The sequence below is a fragment of the Rhea americana genome, unplaced genomic scaffold (genome assembly GCF_003343005.1).
Source record: "Rhea americana isolate MKP2758 unplaced genomic scaffold, rheAme1 scaffold_225, whole genome shotgun sequence".
Classification (NCBI taxonomy): domain Eukaryota; kingdom Metazoa; phylum Chordata; class Aves; order Rheiformes; family Rheidae; genus Rhea; species Rhea americana.
The window spans coordinates 1,247,165-1,268,192 of NW_028186341.1; the positions used below are offsets into that span (position 1 = coordinate 1,247,165).

Sequence of the window (21,028 nt, forward strand, 5' to 3'; positions counted from 1 at the left end):
GACGCCGAGTTATGCGGCCGCTCGCGGCAGCGCGTTGATCCTCGGAGTTAACACCACGGCACGCAGATCGATTTACATCAGAGCGATTTAAATAGCAGGCAGGAAACTTCGGTTTGAGTAATTGATCTTTAATTTCATTTTGCTTGGGTATTTCTTAGTTATTTCTTCTTAAAGGAAAGTGGACTTTTGTGGATAACTAGATACTTTTCTAATAGGTGTCATGAAATAACTAAGCAATTATATTCTTTCATATTCATTTATTACGTGCTACATTAGAAAATGGTTAATTCTCTGCATATTTCCCAGCTGGTTATTACTTTTTACTTACAAATCATGTCGAGCTACTTTTGGATGGAAACTGTTACTTAACTGAATGTGCAAAGAGTTTTATTTAACATTAAAGTTATACTTCTTAAATGTTATTTCAAAATACAGTTTTGCTTTTAAAATAAAGTTATCTACCATGAATATAATCTGTAATAAGTAAATTTAACTTACTTTCTGGTTACCTTGCCCTTCAAAAGCATAGGACTGGCAAAGCTGATCAGTTTGTCTTATTTTTATTCGTCATTTAAAAGAGAGGAACTGTTTTTCCTGCTTTGTCTATTCCCAGCTGATTTCTCAACTTTGAAAGCAGGAGTCATTGAACTGAACTAAATAAGCGAAGTAAAAAGAAAATGTTTGTTCTTTTGTACTTGCAGACAAGGATACTGCTTGAAAGATGGCTGGCACTTAATCAGACGCTAGTTCCCAGTGCTTACTGAGTGACTTCCACTAGTTCAGTGCCTTGATATTCTTTTTTTCCTATGTAAATGTTTTGCAGAAGTTTTATCTTATTCACTTGACTAATTTAGATTTTCTTTTTAAGAAGGGGGAGGGGGAATTATGCCCTGGAGTAAAATGTTGAAACTATCGATTTAAAAAGTATTTAAACTGGAAAGTAATTTTAAAGCTTTGTTTTTTTGTTTGTTTTTTGTTTTTTTTTTTTTCAATCCGCGTGACTCTGCAGCGATGCAGATGTACCGTGACTGTGAGTATCGCAGCTGCACGTGGAAGAGCAAGAGCACGTGTCGCAGCAAGCCCCGAGCTCTCGGTACCCTGCGCTTGCCTGGGTCTCTTCTGCTCGCTGAGGTTGCCACTCGTGCGCTTGCAGCCTGATGCTGTGGCATTGATTTTGCTCTGTGGCCCCGTATTCCAGGTTTGGGTCATCCTCTGGGATCAGGCCGTTGGTGTTACATGGGACCAGGGGCAAGGAAGGAAGGAGCCGTGCTGCCCTGAGGTGTCCCCTCTCAGAGCCTCCGACTCGGGGGCGTCCAGCTGCGGGTGCACTTGCTGCTGTCGCTGCTCTCCTGCCGTGTCTCCCGGTGCCGTGTATCAGCCGTGTCGCCCACCTTCTGGCCTGGTGTGCCACTGCCAAGTGTGTCGGGGGGCAGGGGGGAGCCCTGTAGCTGAGAGTGACACGCTTCTGACTTGGAAATCTGCTCCCAGAAAAGAAGTAGCGTGCTTAAGAGCGAGCCCTTCTCCTGAGGTGATGTCCACCCGATGTCCCTCACTTCCGAAGTGGTAGGATTTGGTTTGGGTTTTTGTTATGCCTGCTCCTTAAGTTTTGGGGATGGCTCTCTAGAAGCTCCCTGGAAAGGAGCTGCTTAAATTGCTTCTGCTGAAGGATGCAGGGCTCTCTGCCTGCTATTTTAAGCKTGTTTATCTTTTTAGATAATGCTTGCCCTGGCATCGTTCATAGTACTCCTTTAACTTTTAAAGGCTTTAAATGCAAGTTAAACATAGACCATCTACTCCTGCTAAATCCTCCTTTTGAGCTCATGTGGGACGTACTAAAGATGGCAGCAGCACATCCTTTTACTGACAAAGCGGTGGCTCCCGAGTGGATGGCAGAGCTGCAGTCCGTAAACTCGGAAACGGGAATTAGTGCGTAGAAGTCGGGAGTAAGGAATGGTTTGAATTGTGTTGAAGGCAAGATAGCAAAGTCACGCTGCGATTGCTGGAGCAGGAGCTCGGAGTTTGCAAAAAGAGCAGTCTCGACAGATGCGACTTCTGTGCTGTAGTTAAAAATAAATTGTGAGGAGTAAGAAAAAAAAAAGTGCTAGGAAACAAATCAAGGCATCAGTTTATGGCAATTCTGCTTTGCTGAATGTACTGAGGAATGAATTTCTGAAATCTTGAGGCAGGAACGTCTATACATAGCTGTAATAGCTGCTTCTTGCTTTCAGAATATTAACTTTTCCTGCTTCTTGTGGCTGGACCGTTTGCTGAAATGGACTATGCTCTATCTCATTGCTAAAAATACTTGGAAAAACATTGTTTTGAGTAGACCGTTTTGGAGTGAGTTTGAGTTTTCTTTTGTTAGCTTAGGGGATACTTTAGGTTTACTTCCTCCTTTTTTGTCCAGTTTTGGAACAAATAGATGCCTGGAAAGTCAAGAACAGAGCGAAAGACAACCAACAGTGGATTTAGTTTGTTCTGAGTTTGTTCACCTGAAAATGTCGTCTTTTTTTTTTTCTATTACATGTTTTATTCACAAATTAGTGATAAATACGTAGTTTGTAAATGCATGGATTTAAATCTGTTTAACGAGTAAAGTATTTGGTTTTTGCTCCTTCCCTCCTAATTTGAAGTCAGAGGCCTAAAGCTGATTAGGATGGAGAGCTTTATGGTTTTCTTGGGAAAAGATTCCTTTTCCTTTCACTTCTTGTTTGGATGGTGGTGTTCTTGTGTTGGAGTTACCGTTTTAAACTTTGATCCTGAAAATGCTGTAGTATGCTAGTAATCCTGAGAAATCCACTTGGACTCTCCTAAGTGGCAAAGCTTGCACCACTGTGCAATCCCGAACTGGGATCTCTGCAGAATGGCACCTTTACATGAGGAACTATTTCTTTGAAGTACTGTAATGCTTTAAAACATAACTGGCTCAAAATGACCACGACACAGTTACTAGCTTTGTGCTGTTGCCTCAAAGTGTCTGCATTTAAAAAAAAAMCCTACTTTGTACTCTAGAGATGGTCTTGCTTTTCTGTATACCAATAAAAGGTAAATGTACTCAATGTTTACTCTTCATTTGTGGGAGTTGTAATATGTGTAAAATGCTGCGCATGCAGAGCATCACCCAACTTCCTAGCAGCAAACTCCTCTTCTGTCCCTCTGTACTTGAATTGTTGGATTAGTAAGATTCAAAGTTTTCTTAGAACGCTCTCTCCCTTCTGGTGCCTCCAGCATTCCCATTCCCCCTTGTACCTCTCCCCCGTGAGAACTGCAGGATACAGGAAAGAAGAGAAAATCCAAAAGAGTTCAGGTGAAGAGTCTGAGGGTTGAGGGAACTAGGCCAAAATGATGATGCCTGGCAAAGATGGTCTCAGAAATGCTTCATATGGGGAAACACTGAAGTAGCTGCGGGGAGACCTGGGAGGAGACTCCAACTTTCCTGAGCATAAGGTTCTAGCTAATGTTTTTGTTGCCTTTAGGAAAGGCAGTTTTTCCTTAATGGAGTGAAGCCTGCGCTATGTTAATCCGTGCTTCGGTCCAATGATCAATGCAGGAAAACAGCACGCTGTGAAAATTTACCACTGAAGATCAATAGCCCCCAGCTACCCGACTGTATTAAAGGTAATTGATGGGCTGAAGGGATCTTGTAAACACTTGTTTGCCCCATCAGCATGTTTTCTTGTTTGTTGATAGTGAGGCTATCTATAAAGGCACCGTCAGCAGCAAATAYAGTTCTGGTTTTACTTGGGATTACTGCAGAACGGGCGTTCGTTCGTCTTTAAACCACTTCGGCATCCCAAACGTGATTAGAAATCGGTAATGGAAACATCTGAGTTGATAGTGAATTTTGTGAACTTTTAAATAAAAACACAACACCGTTATTTATGTTCAGTGGATTTAGATACGAAGAAATATCCAACTAAGTTTGGCCCCAAGATGGCATTTGAAGGGATAAATAATCACGGTTATGCAAATGAGTGAATTGATCAAAACTGGTGATTTAAATCACTTTGATTTACATCAGCAAGAGGGAAGCTTTGATTTAAATCATTGATTTTAATCTTGTTTTGGGATTGCACTTTCATTATTTTTCTAAGGACATTTTGGGAGTTTTTTGGTCTTATTTTTGGTTTTTCCTCCCTTTTCCATTGGCTGGTAACTATTTGTAGCTTGTTTACTTGCAAACAAGTATGCTTCTTAATTTTGGTTTGTTTCTTCAGGCGGGAGGGGGGAAATGCTTATCTGCTAGAATGAGAGGGACAGGAATATATGCAGGTACGTAATTGTTCAAGTCCTAATTCAAATTCTTAATGTTTACATTTCACCTAAAATGGCAAACTGTGCTTTTTTTAATTAAATGGTTACTTCCTTCACAATTTATGCTGAGCTCTATATAGATGAGATTCGAACTGAATGTTTAAAAAAAAAACCTCACTGCTTTGAAGTTTGAGTTTAAATGAAGCTATCTTAAAATGCCAGCTTTTTAAAAAAAAAAAAAAAAAAAGACAAAGGCATCCTCAAATGTTTTACATTTAAAAACTGATTTGTTAAACAAAGAAAGCATTATCTGCAGTTAGTGAACTGAACTGTTTCTGGATACCATGTCCTTCAAGGTTTGAGAGCTAGCAGATCTTACTCTCTTACCTCCTTYTTATTCACAGATTAGAAGAGGAAAACAAGTTTTGCTGCCTTTCTTTTAAATAAATAAATAAAAATAAACCCTCCCAGTTATTCAGCATTTGAATGAATGAGTCACTGAGCTGAATTAGATTAATAAACTAAATTGAGCAAAGTCTTCCTTACAKGCACGAGGAGGTCGGAAGTGGTTTAGCACTCGGAGTTTGTTTCTGGAATAGTTTATCAGAATTTTAATAGACCTTTATAAAGCAAATTAAAAAAACGCAATTCAAAATCTTTTTTTAATCTTCCYTTCTGAAATTGAAGATGAACATAGATATTTTCCTAGCAATTTTTTAATAGTACATTTATTCTAGCTTTGGTCATCAAGGTGAAAAATGTGTTAAGCTAGCTTTAATTGTGGAATACGTATTGAATATCTTTTTTTCTCTGAGGAGCTTTAACGTATTTTATGTAGAGTATGTCTGTCTTGCAGACAAGTTCAAGTGGTTTGGTCACTGTTTAAATTCAGAAGACTATCAAGGCAAGCAGATGCAGTTGGATTTTTCCTGTAATTAAAAAAAAGTCTTTYATACTTTTATTTACTCTCCCTTGACCACAAGACAGAAGGCCTCTTGAAGCCCTAGAGAGGAGATAATCAATTCTGGATAAGAACAGGCAGAAGATGCTAATGTGTTTAGCTTTTCTATTTATTAAAATTGGTTAGATGATGACAGGTTATTCTGTCACATGGAAAAAGGCAACGTAGTTCCTTTAATAATGAACTACTTGCTTATTTCTCTATGTTGTCAAGTATGGTGCAAATATCCTTAGGGAGAAAGGCAACAGTTTTGGGTGAAGACCTTGATGTCTGTCCTCCTTTCCTGCTCAGCGCTATCAAACCTTCAGTGATGCTTCTTACAGTATTCTCCTTGTGCTTTGCTGTAGCATCTCTGTTCAGCTGGAAGCTGCTGCAGGACCTCTTTTTTCCTAGAAAAAAGATGCTTTCTTCAGAATGTAGTTTCTACTTTGGTGCTAGCTTAAAATGTACACCTCACTCTTGTGATTTAACAGCACTTGAATGTTGAACACGCTATACTATAAATTGGGGCCCAAAGTGGCGTCCCAACACTTTGTCACACTGGCCTTCACTTGAATTCTGCGTTGCCTGGTCATTCATTTGCTGCCTTTTGTCCTCCTTGGCGATGCCATGAGAAACGGCTTCACTGTCCATCATTCAGCTGACCGCTGCTGGAAATGGCAAAACGGTACCCTTACCAGATGGTTTCAGATATAAGCCTTTGTTTAAAAAGTTACAAAATGTTTTTTTTCCCAATGGAAAAAAGTATATAAATGCAAAATACTTTTGCTGTACAGCTCTGTTTGAAAATAAGAGGAGGAAATGCATAGTTGGTATGACCTTACGATAAACTAGAGAAATCTGTTATGTTCTTGGGTACTGATGTCCCACATTCTAGAATAGATTTTAATTCCCTATCTCCAAAAAAAGCTTTGTACATATCTGAATGCAAAGTATAGGCTGATGGTTCTCGCAACAAACTGGGGCTGTTTATATGTGTTGGGGTGTCCACTTAGGGGAGAAAAGGGTAAAAATAAGACAGAACAGAAATAACAGATTACAAATGGTAAAGAGAAGTTGAGTGATAACTGCTGCTTTCACATACTCGTAATTCAGGAACTAACATGTAAAATGAAATGGAAAGGTAGCAAGTTCTCCTAGAAATAGTAATGTGTAACTTAGCAATGAAATACAGCAACCAATTTTTACTTGTTATAGATGTGCCCAGGAATTTACTTAAATTTAGAAAGTGTTCTGAGATGCAGCTTATTCTAGATTAAATGCAGGTTTTCAAAAGTGCATAAATGGTGCAACCTTGTCAGAATTTCTTGCTCATTTGATTCTTGATGCTAGTGAATATCTGGTCCCTCAAAAATGAGGATCTGGGAGTATGTGGATGAATGTGTCATCTCTGACCACTGTTAATCAATCAACGTGCATGTAGTTCCTGCCTGGCTGTAGCACTTACTGTCTTGCTCAGTTGGACAGGCAAGGAGAAGTGAGATGGGAATGTGGACTGGAAGCAGAATGCTGTGAGGATAGCGTGGGAGCTGGGAATACTGCGGTACGAGGATGGCCAGGTAATGTGAGTTGTGGGAGGACTTTTACAGAGGAAGGATAGGGTGAAGACTAATTCAAGTGAAGCCTTGAATAACCCACCCGCTTGCCAAGAGTTGCTCAAACTCGATGTGGAAGTTCTTGCAAGGGAATGAGGAATATGTTGCTTTCTGTATCTGCTGCAGGGAGTACAAGTAGTGGTCAGCTAACTTTCAGCAGAAACTTGGTGTCAGGAAAGTGATTTCTAACTGAGCTGGGATTCCAGAATAGCTCACATGGTGGGGCTGAGTACTCTGGCTGCTCTTCCTTGAGTTACTGTAGGCTTTTCCTGCCAGTAGGGTCACCTAGACACAGCAACAGTGATCTGTGAAGTCTGAGTGATCCTGCAATAAAAGGGACTACTTAATCAAAGATGGTAAAGTCGCAGACAGTCGGTGCTTTTAGCATTGGCATCCTGTTCTGCTAAGGCAGTCCCACGTAGGAGGAAGACGGACACAAAAAGTGATTTGGCTGTAATGCAGCAAAACAAATTCTGGCCAAGTTGTGGACTTGGAGTTAATGGGTACACAGTGTTACTCTGTGCAGCTCTGTAATGCTGCCTGGAAATCATGTTGAATTTTGTAGCCTGTTAACTACTTAGGCTGTTTTGTTATTTCAAGTGCGACATCAGCTAGTGAAAAATGGGGTGCTTCCATGTCTTATTTCAAAAATGAAGACGTGTTAATGTTGGAGGTAAATCTTGCTAGATAGCTTTAGAGCAGTCGTACGGCTGTGATCCAATCTATTTGCATGCGTGCGTCTCCCCTTCTCCCCCAAGCCAAGGGGATGTTGACTTACGGTGTCAGCTTTCTCCTTGTAGATGTAGAGCGAGGCTTTTCTGACTTTTCTGACATGTTTTACAATATATTCACGCGTCCTGGCTCGTGGAGCCAGACCATTTAAGAACGAGATATCCCTACTGGGTCAGACCAGCCTGCTGTCCAATCTCTAATTGCTGCAAGAATCCAGTTGAAGAAGGATTGATGCTGCAGGCAGAAGTCTGTTGAGGGCTTCAGCTTTGTCTGCTGCGCGATCGAGTTCAGGACCTTGGGCATCCCGACTCGACCTCTGCCCGGATCTCTCCGCGTTACTGGTTCTCTCCATAGACCCCTTTACCTGACCTGCTTTCGGCAGCTCGTCCGCTGTGCACCTCTTCTTGGTGAGGCAGCTTGCTGGTGCCGCGGCTGCTCAGTCACGGGTGAGAGTGGCTCTAAACTCCCTTTTACCAGTGAAGATTTTTTTTTTTTGGTGACAATCACTTTATATTCTCAAGCCACAATTTGGCAGGTATTAGGCATGAATAATCTCTTGATATTAACTGATGATTGCTRTTTATGACCCCAAATGTACAAAAATGTTTCTTTTAAATCAGGCAATGGTGAAATTAAGGGGTTGGTTCAGTATTTATTCGCTTTATATTTCTCAGCTTTTCTTTGGAACCTCAAAAACTGTGCAGATTGGGAATTTAAGTTTTGTTTTTGATTACAGACAGTGTTGTCTATGCTATGACTCCAGGAGCAGGAACTCTTAAGAGCAAATGATAACTCTGGATGCRAGGGCAGAGAACTGCTAAATGTTTAATTTTTTGGTCTGGATTCTACAGAAAATCTAGAGGGGGTGGGGGAAAGGCTGTTAAAGTATCCCACTTCTTTTTCACATCCTTAAATGGTTCAGTTAAGGGACTCAACCTGCTCTCCAGGCACCAGCCCTACCCAGTGTCTGGGTATCAAAAGTGAAGGGAGGAGAAAAAAATAACCCTAAGTACAGCCCCTTTAAACTTTGGGAGATAGTAAACTATATGCATCATAACTTCAGTTGTAGGGCTTATTGCATATAGTCCAAGTATCCTAATGCCAGCAAGTGGGGGCAAGTAGTGGGACTGACCAAGCTCACTGGCCTGTTTCCCCCTCACCTCCCTGCCCCGTGCTTTTGCTTTTAAAGAACTGTTTTAAGGGCCCATTCCTGTCTGATAGTCAACATCTTACAGGGACTTCTCGTCCCTTTCACCTGTCTGGAACTWCGGAGAATCAGATTTTTTTTAATACAAAGTGGATCTAGGGCAATCTATCTCTCCGCTACCAGATGAGAGCGAACGCTCTTAACAGGTGCATCTAGTGAATTTGCATTCACTTACATGCTAAAAATGATTTATTGCTTATTTAGAAAGGTGGAAATTGAGGGAGAGGTGTAGTTTGTAGTCTCCAACCCCCTTTAAAACCTGCTGATTTGTCCTGTTCTCTAGAGGCTCTTGCAGCAGTCTTAGAGCACTAACTTCTGAGTGTCTTCCAGTAGTTAYTCAAATTATATGACTAACTGTAATCATGGGGAATTTAGTTCTGTTTTCAATGTTAAGTCATGTTTAAACTGGGATTTAAACTGGCTTAATGAATAGTATCCTTTTGTGGATGGGGACAGAGATTTATGTAACAGAAGATTGTATCAACACATAAAATTACTGGATGTAAAGAATCATAAAGATCTATTTAATAAATGACTTGAAAGTGTCTCTTTAAGTCAGTAGTTTGGATAATATTCTTACAACTGTAAAAAAAAAAAGAGGAAGAAAAATCATCCTACAGTCTCTTCTGCTTGGCAGCAGAATTGTTAGTCAGCAAGAATGTGCAGAACTTTGTGAAAAATTGTTTTTTAGATAATTGCCTGTTGCAGACTGTCTAGAGAAGCTCACATTTTATTTTTGGCATATTGCATCAAATGGTAGTTCTTATATTTTAGGACTGATGTGTTGATTTATATATCTTCCCATCCTCTGGTGGAGGTCCAATTTCCAAACTTGGATACTTCTGTTGAGTAATGCAGTTCAAAATTTTCAGTTCTTAGATGTGAAGATAAACTTTCCAAGGTGCTGCCTATCCAGCTTAGTGCAAAACGGTAACATGAGGAGGGTGGTAGGTCCAAAAGCCTGCATGGAAATTCTTCTCTGGATTTTGGTGTGCATGTCTTTGAGTGGGTTGGGATTTCCCTCTGAGCAGTATACACATGCATGGGGGAGGCCAGGAGCCTTAGCTAAAGGTTCAGGATCAAAATCCAAGTAAAGAATGAATTTAAAACATTTTTTTTCCTATAATCATTCTTAAAATTGTAGGCTAGTAACACATGTGCATTAGGACTAAATTAAAACAGCAGCAAAAGCTTTTTGTTGGCATTGCCAGCTGTTAATATCAGCTGTGCACTGTAGATAATTTCACAGACTTTTTTTTTTTTTTTTTTTTTGATTTATTGCTCTTAGGAACTTGTTAGCAATCCGGGTTGCAGCAGCCCTTCGTTAAAGGCAGCAGGACGTAAGGGGAAGGCGCAGTTTTTGCTGTGGACGATGCAGCCCTTCGTTGTGAAGCGCATTTGGGAGGGCTCTTCCCATCCGCTGTACCACAGTGGCCAGCAGYGGAGCAGACAGGAGCATGCATCCACGCTGTGCAAAGTCCTTATTTTTTTTTAAATTGCTAACCATCTTAACTTTAATTAGTTTCTGAATGATGCGTGTATGTGAAACTACCAGGGTCTTGCCTTTTTTCAGCAGTTCCTCTCTTTTCTGAGCAGTGGGGCTGGATGGAGTAGGGTGAATGATCTCCATATAGTTTGCTTCTATATTTTAAACCAAAATTAAAAGAAAAACAGGACTTCCAGAAGTCTTGAATGACAAATCATGAAGAGTCTTCTCTGATCTTTGAAAAGCTAGGGTGTAGCATGGAGACAGAGTAACAGAAAGACATGTCTAGAAATGATGAAAGTCAGGGCTGGAATAATTCTTCAGATGGTTTCTGTTCATCACATTATCGCTGCGAAACAGAGGGGTCTGCAGCTTTGAAGGCAAGTCACCCCTGCTTGGAGACACTCTCTTTTGAACTGCCGTCTGAGCCAGGAGGTACCTGACCCGTTTGGAAAGGAGCAAGTGGATACCTTAAGACTGCTTGACTTCAAGGAAGGATAAAGAGCTGCGAGCACRAAAGCAGCTCCCAGAAACGCTCGTGCAGAGGGATTTTGGAAAATAGGCTATGCTGCGACTAGGCTTTCAGTACAGCAGATACTTCAGGCTCCTGAGGGGGAAAARAAGGTACATGCAAACTCCAGATGTGGCGTTGGGTTGGTTTGGGGGCTATGGGAGGTAGGTTAAGAGCCTGGAGACGTCACGGAAGAATTCAGCACTCTGGAAAACGCAAAACTTCTTCTGCGTTCTCTTGTGAGGAATAAATAAATCTTTTGCCCGCTTTCATCTTGGCCACTTTCTTCCTTCTTCCCCTAGCACCAAGGCGGGACCTTGTGTTAAGCCTGAGCATGAATGTTGCATTTTCTGCTTGTTTCCGGAAGAGGAAATGCTCTCGGATCAATTGGCCGGAAGACCAAACCGATGGCAGTTTTGCCGGTCTCCTGCTAATTTTTCCCATCCCTTTTTCCTCAGCCTCCTACAGTTAGCAGATTTCCTCCAGAAGTTGTGTCTGTTCTGTTGCATTATATATTTGAAAAGGGGAAATTTTCATAGAAGTTAGCAAGCGAAAATGGAGTGTGTAACGGTAGCCCTAACCATAGCCTTTGCTGCCAATGACAGCTATAATTGTATATGGGGTGCACGCATTCTGGTGGGTGTTTCCTGTTTAAACTACTCTGGCTTCAACATAGACCAAATTTAGGACCTAAACATGGTGACCATAAGCACTCTCCACCTCTAATTCTATCTTTTACCATTTACCGTCTTCCTCAAATGCTCACTGCGCTCTTATTTTTCCTAGTTGTTCTGTGGAACAGCTTTGATTTTTCTCACTTTGTGGTTATTTTAAGCTTCAGAAAACAATAAGAATGTACTTTTTTTTTTTTTTTTCTTCCTCCTCTTTCCTTTCTGCTTTTATGAAAGCAGAATCTGTGTAGATAAAGCACAGTTGATCTGTTAGGGATTACTGTTTCTCCGTTATTCTTTCGCTCTTGCATATCATGCCTTTATGTAGAAAACTATTTAAAGGTGCCGTGCAGAACAGCGAGATGAAAGATCCTTTGTGCATTGAAAAATTCTGGTGTCACAGGAGTCCACCTGTTCTCCCGCAACTTTTTTTTTTTAACTAAAGTTTATTTAAAGTTAATTTTAGTGCTCATAAAAGCTGCTGGGTTTTGACAGCCGTCAAGATTGAAAGGCTCTCCCCACAGGTGGTGGCAGCAATGCTATGGCCTGGTATTCAGAGCACAAGAGCAGGCATCGCAAGAGCCATGTTCTGCTCTCATCTTCATCACAGGTGACCTTGAGCCAGATAGCAGGTTGCTGGCGCTCGGTTCTACGTGGAGAACGTTACCCTTGGCTCAAGGAGACRTTGCAAATATTCACTTATTTTCGTAGGAGAGAGAACACAAGTACAAAAACTCCTTGTRTTGTCATCAAGCAACAAACCCCAGCTGTGGTCTGCCAGAGATGAGGATATATGGCAGTTTTTGAGGGTGATATTGCAAGACTTTGTGCTGCTAGTGATAACCAGAGTAGCGCTTTTTGCTTGTTCAGAATTGGTTCCTGCATAGCTCCCCTCAGACAAACTGAACGGATTTGTTGCAGGTCCAGGAAGACTTTCTGCTGGTGTATCCTGCATGAAAYATTAGTAATTTTTCTGAAGAGTCAGGTTGGATCAATTCATAAGTCTGTTTAATATAGCATTGTGTGTCAAGTAGTGGTCAATACTGGACAGTTAATGCACCTCTCCAACTTGCAAAGCTGTTCTGGTGATTAAGTACAAGCAGGGTTTTCTTTTTGACCCTTTCAGGCTATCAGCTTAATTCCCAGAAGCTTCAGATTTAATTACCCATATCATTATCACAACATGCATAGCTGCAGATTTCATTAATGACTGTAAAAGTATTGAACCCTCTTCAAAATAAATGTAGATTCCCAGCCAGAGGGACCTTTTGGACATCAGCAGCAGCCCAAGTAAATTCTGCAGGTTGGTGCAGCACCTCTCGTGTCCATTTGCCAAAAGCCAACCCAAGCTTATCCGTCTTACTGCACCTATTTTCTCCTAATTTACTAAACCCAAACAATACTTTCCTGCAGCTCTGTCACCAGACTCAGGTGTTCCTGGCTCTAAAATAGTAGCTAAGCAGAAGTTTTACCTTCCTCAGAGCCTATTTTTGTGTACTAAGCAAATGATCGACTTCTATACCTCTCTGTTGCAGGCAGCTTCTGCTTACTGACTTGCTGTCATTCCTACCCCTAAAATGTTCTTCAGTCCATTTCAGTTCTTTTCCCCTGGATGATGCTTTATGACTTTGTAAATCAGTCTGAGTGGTACAAAATCAAATGCTTTCCTGAGATACTGATAACTTATGTCCACCGTTTCACTCTTGTCCAACCTAACGATTTGGTCATATAATAAAAGGGATTTCAGCAGATTTGTCAGGCATGACCTTCCTTTTATGAATCTGTACTAGATGTCCTCTACTAAATTATGCATTTCCAAATGTTCTGCAATTTTGGCTTTATCAACACTTCCACTGTACTCCCAGAGCTGAAGCTAGATTTCCAGTTCTAAGGGAATTCAACACAATTCTATTATTGTCCAACAAAATTCATCAATTTTTCAGAATTCTCCATTAAAAAAACTTTTTTTCTACTCTTTRTCCTTTGAAATTAGTATTCTGTTTTGTGTGTTTCTGAGAATAGTGTGCTTTCAAGAAATAACCAACTAAACCATTTGCAGTTTGGGCAGGTTTGTGTGTCACATGTGGAATGAGTTGCTGAGTCTCAGCCCAGTTGCAGGTGAGAGGCTGTAGCTCAGAGACTCGATTTGGTTCCCAGCTTGCTAAATAATCTYGTTTGAGACTGTGGAGACTGCTTGCTTTCCACTTCTGAGTTTAGGTTTGTGCGGAGGGGAGGAGACTCAAATCCTTCAAGTGTTCTTGCTGAAAGCCATTATGCTTGTGCTTATACCTGCTTTGAACATATAGCTTGCCACTTGGGCTATGGTTCCAAATATGGATTTCTCTTGGAGGTATGTTCTGACCCACCTACTTTGCAATGCAGATATATTTAGCAAAGCTTTGCCGTAATAGTCCTACAGTCCTGTCCCAAAGCTTCTCGTGACATTCGCTCTTCTGCCTGCTTGCTTCCCAGGTACCTCCTGCACATCGTGAGTCACCTGCCAGAGTTGTGCAACTGTGGTCAGGGTTTTCCTCTGCTGAAACAGCCATGTCTCCGTTGCAGGTAGAGCGTAGAGGCTAAACCTTTATAGCCTTCCAGCACGCTGCTGGCTGGGCAGTGAATCTCAGTTTAATTCCTCTGGGTCTGCAGCAAAGAGCGTGAGTTTTGGGCCCCAAGCTACAAATGAAACCAGTGGAAATAGAGGCGTCCATAATCAAAGCCCCAAAGTAGGGTGTGTGTGGGGGGGGTTGTTGTTTTAAGCGAAATGCACAAATGAGTGCATGTTCCCTGCCTCTAAGCTTAGTTAGTACAAGGCAGAGGACTGGTTCTTAACCTAGTTAGGTTGAGAGCAGCACGGGAGTTTGATTGTGATGACGGTGTTGATCTTCTGGGGATTGGGAATGACTTAGGACCACTGGGAATGGATCTTTTTTGTCCTGAACRCAGCTTAGGGAGAAAGAAACACTCAAGTATGAGCTGGGTAAGTATCTGCTGCTGTTTACTGCATGAGCAAATTGCCAAGTTAGAAATTTTTAGGTTGTGATAAAAATATGGAAGATACTGTATTTTAATGGACTAGTTGTTTAGAAAGCCAGATTCTGTGTGTCTCYTCTAATCTTCCTGTTAGATGTCATGCAAGATGGATTCCAAGTGAAAAAAAAAATAAATCAAACAAACCTGCACTGAGTGAATCACCCTTCCTAAATTTAAACCACTTATTAACRGGGGTTGCGGGGGGAGAAAACTTGGGTTACAGGTTTAGCAAGCATGAGCACATATTTCGGCATGTATTGCTGTATTTGCAATTGCCAAACTACCGATTTGTTGGAACTCTGCTATTAGTGTTGTTAAGCGCCGTTCCAGACAGTCACTCGTATAAACCCCTGTTACTGCGTTGAGCAGGAGAAGTCCTTTGGAAGAGTAATACTGAGCCTGCAAGTGATCTCCATGCCGTCCAGGCTGAAGGGACGGATAGGGAATCTGTGCTGTTGAGTGGTCCTGCCTGAGCATCTAGCTGAGGTTTGCTTGAATATTGCAACCACTTCTAGATGCTTAAGAATTTGGGGGGGGGGGGGACAGAAATATAAAAGAACGTGTGAGATTTCTGTACAAGGCAAACTTTTACTAGGCGCCCTATAGTTTAACAGTCTCTTACTCTCCTTTGTGCGCTACTCAATCAGCAAGTAATCACAAAACAGAAATACTATGAAAACAAACAGCTCCTTTTCCATGGATAGGCCATGTTTCACCTCGGCCTGAAAATACTATTCCCTTTTCTAGTGGACTGTTTTAAAAAGCTAAGCATTCTCCAAAGCTTCCCAAACCCTGAAATGAAGACTGCGTTTTGCTGAATGCTAAGCGTTCTTGATTTTTCATAATTCCAGTGTAACTGGAACAGTTTCATCACTGCTAGTCTGTTGATTCAAGTCATTTCTGTATCTTCTAAATCAGCTAGTGGGTGGAAGTAAGAAAATGGAGTGCTCAGAAAATAAATCTACCGGACTACAACTTCACCTTGGACAAAAGAAATTGCACTTTCATTTGCATCTGCTGAACCATGTACTTCTGCAGGGATGGAAGAGCCCCACAGGCTTTCTGGCAAAGCACATCAAAAAGAGAACTTGGATCTGACTGTTTGCWTGTGATGGATAACACCTTAGAGAGACTGACCTGATGAAACTCTGGGTGATGAGAGAAGAGAAAAAGAGAAAGACAGGAAGGGAGGGTAGAGAGACACAGATCAATATTTTAAGCACAACCATTTGACGAAGGTGTGGGACAGACAGCAGCAGAGACACCTGTTTGATCTRCTGCTCTAATCAGGGAACATCTTCCAGATCCCAACCCAGTCACAAGATCACTGGTGGACAGACAACAAATCATATTCTGAGCTGAACAACCCATGAGTGTCYATCAAATTTACCTTCAGTTATGAGGCAGAGGGCAGATGGTGAGACTGTAACACCTGTAGTCTCCTTTTRTGGCACAATTTTATGCAAACTTGTTCACGGATGAAAAGAGATTGCATGCTTATTTTATTACAAGCAGCCGAAAGCCCGTAGAGCTTTTCATAACGCTATTTAACGCTTTTAAAAGTTGCTGACGAGTTTATTGGTTGTACAGCGTGCTGTCATCTTACTTTTTGGGGTAAAAGTGAAGACCATCTAAAATCCAAAAGCTATTGCTAAGATAAATCGTCTCTTAAATGTTTGCTATTGTTAARCGATGGCACATTCCTCTTAATACTTTTTTTGTGTTTGCTGCTGTCTGACACGCATACAATCAATGCAAAAATAATGGATTTAAGGCATTTCTTATTTCTATTCCTTGCTTGTTCCTAGTACCAGTGGTGGCAGATAAATTTCCTGGTTTCTTTTACCAGGTTGGCAACTGGACTTAGGTTCTTCGGCTCACTTCAGCTGAAAATGTGAGTCTTGCATTGGGCATCTCTGTATTCTCATAGAATTTTGTAGTAGCAGTTTTGTGCCTGCCAAGGGCATGCTGTACCCTTGTCCTGCAGTACATCTCTCTCTGTCCAGTGACCTGGGACCAGGTACGATTCCTGGGATTCTAGTAAAGAGGACTTGGTGGCATCCACTCAGATAAAGCTGGGTGGAGGTCCCCTTGAGTGTCACGGGCGAAATAAAGTCTCTGCGGGTCTAGTCAGATAAACACTGCATTTTCTTGGGAGTGTCATATAGCTGTAGTGCCTCTCATGCTGGCACTCATGACTGATGAAGGTCTAAGTAGTGACTGAGCATTAGCTTTTGTGATGGACATTCACATCCTCTTTGAAACAAGTAGGCTGCTGCTTTGAGAGGAATTGGTAGCCAAAGAGGAAGACCAGTCTTTAAAAGACTGTTGCTATTTTAAGTAAAATGTGGGAAAGTCACAGTATTCAACTCAAACCTGCACGACTTCAAGATCAAACTCCAACCTCATTAGGCTCTGATTTTAGTAGCCTGTGTTAGTCATTGTCTAGACATTGATGGAAAAGGTACGTTTTCCAATATTTCCATTAGGTCCTAGTGCTGGCAGGCTGGGATTAGTTTATAAAAGCTTTCYTGACTAGATGGCTCTTTTAAGGCTGCTGCTGGCCGTCTCAGATCTGCAGGATGCCGCGCTCCTGCTACTTGCGCCGATCTTCCTGCAGTCGGTAGCGCTGGTCTGCATATGTGGCTTTTGCACCTCTTGCAGCACATGATGCGCAGTGCGGTCTGCCTGGTCATCTTCCAACTTGAGTGATGTCCCCACTGAGATCTGGGAGTTGTGATACTTTCCTGTTGTTGGTAGTGTGCTATGGCTCTYGGGCCTCATCCCATTGCATATGGGGTAAGTCATGCCTCCATGTCTAAAGCAGTACTTGGTGCTGGTTGGACGAGAGAGGTGACGGACAATCTTAGGGCTCTTCAGGACCTTGGGAAAGAAAGTCAGTTCTCCTACAACATATTGCATAGTAACTCATTTGAGCAGTTCCAGTGGTGAGAAATTTGATTGTAGTATAATTATGAGAATAACTGCTCAGGTATGGGTGGTACAGAAAAATGCCTGGATAGATTCAGTAACTGGAGATGCTCAAATCTAGCAGTATTCTGTAATGTAGATGTACTCATAGCACGCAAACATCTCATTTTAGTTTGGTATCTCCAGTGCTACTATGTCACTATGTTCCTAACACAGTTGGTGTTAATTGRGATCTCTATTGAATGAGCCGCTTRCTTACTGCATGCTTTGTCCAGGCTWGGGCTGAAGGACTTGACTTGGCAGCCCCCCAGTCCCCAGTTTTGTCCAGATTAACACATATGYCTTGTTGTGTACGTATCCACAGAATTCAAAGTGTAATCTGCACCACYGGCAGGTAGCAGCTTTAAATCTTTGGTCTACATCTGTTGTAGCTGTATAGGAATTGGCAGGGATCATACTATGCTTTGAACTGTCTGCTCCTGCTTACTGTCTTCTAAAATGTCATTCCTGATTTAGTGAGCGTGTCTGCTCTGTTGCAGTGCAGTATCAAACATTTTGGACTGAGAGTCACTGTCTCTTTGAGTTGGCTCTCACCTGTAAGTGACCATCTTATTCTTCCTCATCCATTTAAATACTCAAACTGGTGTAAGTGGATTAAGCTAACCTATTTGATCATTAAAGAAGTTGTTTTTGCTACCTAGCAGCCAATAGCTATCACTATTAGTCATAAATTTCTGTGCTTTGCTGTCATTCTTCTGCTGTCCATACCRACCTGCAATTTTAGCTGGAAACACTGGTTCACCTGTGGCCTTTGGTTCCAGGCAAGTTTTTAGGCATGATCCAAGAGAACAACATACAGAAATTGAGGAGATACAACAGTGGTGGTACTTGATATGTTAGGCCTGAAGCTCATTTATAACCAATAATGAAAATGTAGCCTGGGAATCTCTGTYGGAGTGTGTCCGGAGATGTATCTTGATGACACCATATCATTTTTCAAGCTGTTGATGAGGACAAAGTGATACTAAATTGTGTCCTCCTCACTGGGACTATGTTGTCTCATATCTGGAACTTCTGAAKTAACTCAGAAGTCATTTGCAGTGAAATATGGAAGAACTTTTTCTGTTTTCCTGAAAGCTTTGAGTGAGTTTGGGAACTTAGTGATTTAGCTGAGGTCTCCTCTGCAGAGAGGGTGGATCACTAGTGTGCTTCAGACTGGAGCCTGACCTCTGTCTTGTACTTTAGACAATGCCACTAAATTTGAATAAGAAGTCTTCTTTTGGTTAGTATTGAGGAGGAAAAGTGAGATAGAAACAGTACTGACTGGTCATACTATAGAGATCTGCCATGAGGAATGTTATGGGAGAAATGATTTATTTGTTTTTTTGTGTGTGTGCGTGTGTGCTAACTGTTGCTTTCTTTATCGTAAGATTAAGGCATGAGTTTTCCCAGGGGCAAAATGCTTGTTTTGGTGGTTTCCCTTTCATAAGAGTTTGGAGGCAGAAGAGGACAGATCCTGTCAAAAATATTCTGCTGTGAGCTTGGCAAGCTGCTGTTGTATTCCTCACCATAATCCCAAGATACTCCTTTCTTCTGGGCTGCAGTAGAGTTTGGTAAAGCAACACAAAATGGTGATAAAAGAAAAATTGTAATAAAACCAGGAATGGTATTGATTGGAGAACTTTTGAGCAGTTTCTTTAAGAATTTTTCTATTCTTCAACAGGCTTAGTCTCTGTCTCCATTTGGTGCGGAGGTCTCAAACTGTCCTGTAGGGTATGGTCTTCTCTATAGGAATTCATGCCTTGTGACTTTGTCGCTGGTCTAACACACTATGTGCAGACTGGAGTGCGGGATAACCCAGAAGCTGCAGCAAATGCGCAGTGGTGTCTGCTTTGCTTGCTTGGTAACGATTCTTGAGGAGAGCTCGTTGTGCGTCTTCCTGAGGGTCTTTATGAGAACTTGCTCAGGATGCAGATCGATGTACTAAGTTAAAGCAATAATATTTAAAGAACTTAGGGCCTGGAGACTTGAGAGGCAGCTGTCCTCCTCGTGTCGCAGCGCAGTGACTGCTGAAACTGGATGCTGCGCACTGCCGAGCCCCAGCGCGAGCTCAGGAGGTGGCAGGGCAAGGCAGTGCTTAGAGAGGGTTCTTAACCTTGCTTTCCAGGGCACAAATGTAACACATCCTCAAGTCATATGACAGAGTGTTTTTTTTTTTTTAAGGCCTATTTTGGGAAAATGGGCTAGAGTCCTAGATTTGCTTTCGTATTTTGGACGCTAGTCCTACTTTAGTGCTTGTACCCAGATGAATTTGTCTTTAAGCTTCAAAACAAATACAACACTTGGAGTTTTCATATCACTGGATAAACAACAACCTGTCTGAACATCTTCTGACAAAAATAAAGGACTTTATAATCAAGCAGGGAAAGGCTTAACAAGAATGATTGTCTGGAATCTAAAGCCAGATATGTTCAAAGTAGAAATCAAGTACAAAATTTTAATGATACTAGTGATTAGTCACTGGAACAAGCTACTAAGAGGAGCAATGGATCCTTGATTTCTTGGTGTCTTTGAGGCAAAATGTCTTCTAGACATAAGTTAAGCCATCCACAGGTTTGTTTTTTTTATGTTGACCTCAGCATAGAGAGGGTGAAACAAATGAAACATAACGGCCTTTAGACACGCGCACGTAGAGCCCAACCAGAAGCAGTTGACTTTAACCACACATTTATCTGTTAATGAAGGGACTTCAATTTGTCAGATTTTCTGTGACTTGGAGGATTACGTTGTAATTTTGCACAGAGTTGGGAATTAGTGGCAGAACTTCATTTATGGGGCTGACTTGGCTCCTGTTTGCTTCGCCATCCAGTGTGGCAGGTTCATCAGCAAGCTGGCACTTGGTTCTTCAGCATTTCATGAGCTAGTGGCCATAATACTCGCAGGGCCTATATCCTTGAGCAGATAACGTGTTCAGCCACTGATACTACCCTTTTTAGCTTTAAGCCAACGATTTATCCTGTTCATGATTTACGTTCTACAAAATGGCAATATTTCTCTTTCACAAGGACACAGAGCTTTTAACTTGTTGTTTGTAAAGCCTGTTTTAAGAACTTACAAAGGAAGGTATTAGTGAAATACAAAGCGATGGCATTATTTTTCACTATGTGACTCACTCAAGAAATTAAAAAGGAAAATCAATTTATTTTCCAAATAATTGAGATCAGCCTCATTTTTACCAAATAACTTCCTTCTTGCTTCTGTAGGGAATTGTGGATCAGGGTGAACTGTACTTCAGAACATCTAATTGCATACAGTGAGAAATGAAGAAAACTGAAGTGGATCCCAAGAATGTATTAAAAACCTGAACTAAAATGAGAATGATTTCATGTCAAGTGAGACAAATGCAGAGTTGATACTCCAATGCTTCACACATCCACTTGTCCTTGGCACCGAGAAAATGAGGTTTTTAATATCTGAAAAACAGATTGCCATGAAGACTCATCCATTGTAAATTTAAGCTGCCTTTATAGCAACTTAAGCTGGGGACAAGATTGTTCATTACATTTGATTCTACAACTGTGGCCATGATTTCCATATTAATATTGAATTTTTTATTATCGGGACCAGAAATAGGAAGGGAAGCTGGT

At 41.4% G+C, this 21,028-nt stretch overlaps 1 protein-coding gene across 9 annotated transcripts in view; it reads left to right on the top strand.

Moving 5' to 3' along the window:
- Positions 1 to 3,480: 3,480 nt before the first annotated feature.
- The window catches only part of HMBOX1 (homeobox containing 1), a 94,987-nt gene continuing 77,439 nt past the window's right edge, over positions 3,481 to 21,028 (top strand). For 8 of the 9 annotated variants that reach the window (XM_085305650.1, XM_085305654.1, XM_085305659.1 and 5 more), the window contains exon 1: positions 3,481 to 3,618. The gene's annotated coding sequence lies outside the window, so the exon portion shown is untranslated. Of the gene's footprint in view, positions 3,619 to 16,324; positions 16,345 to 21,028 lie in introns of those variants that run through there. The other variant, XM_085305651.1, reaches the window with a different exon arrangement.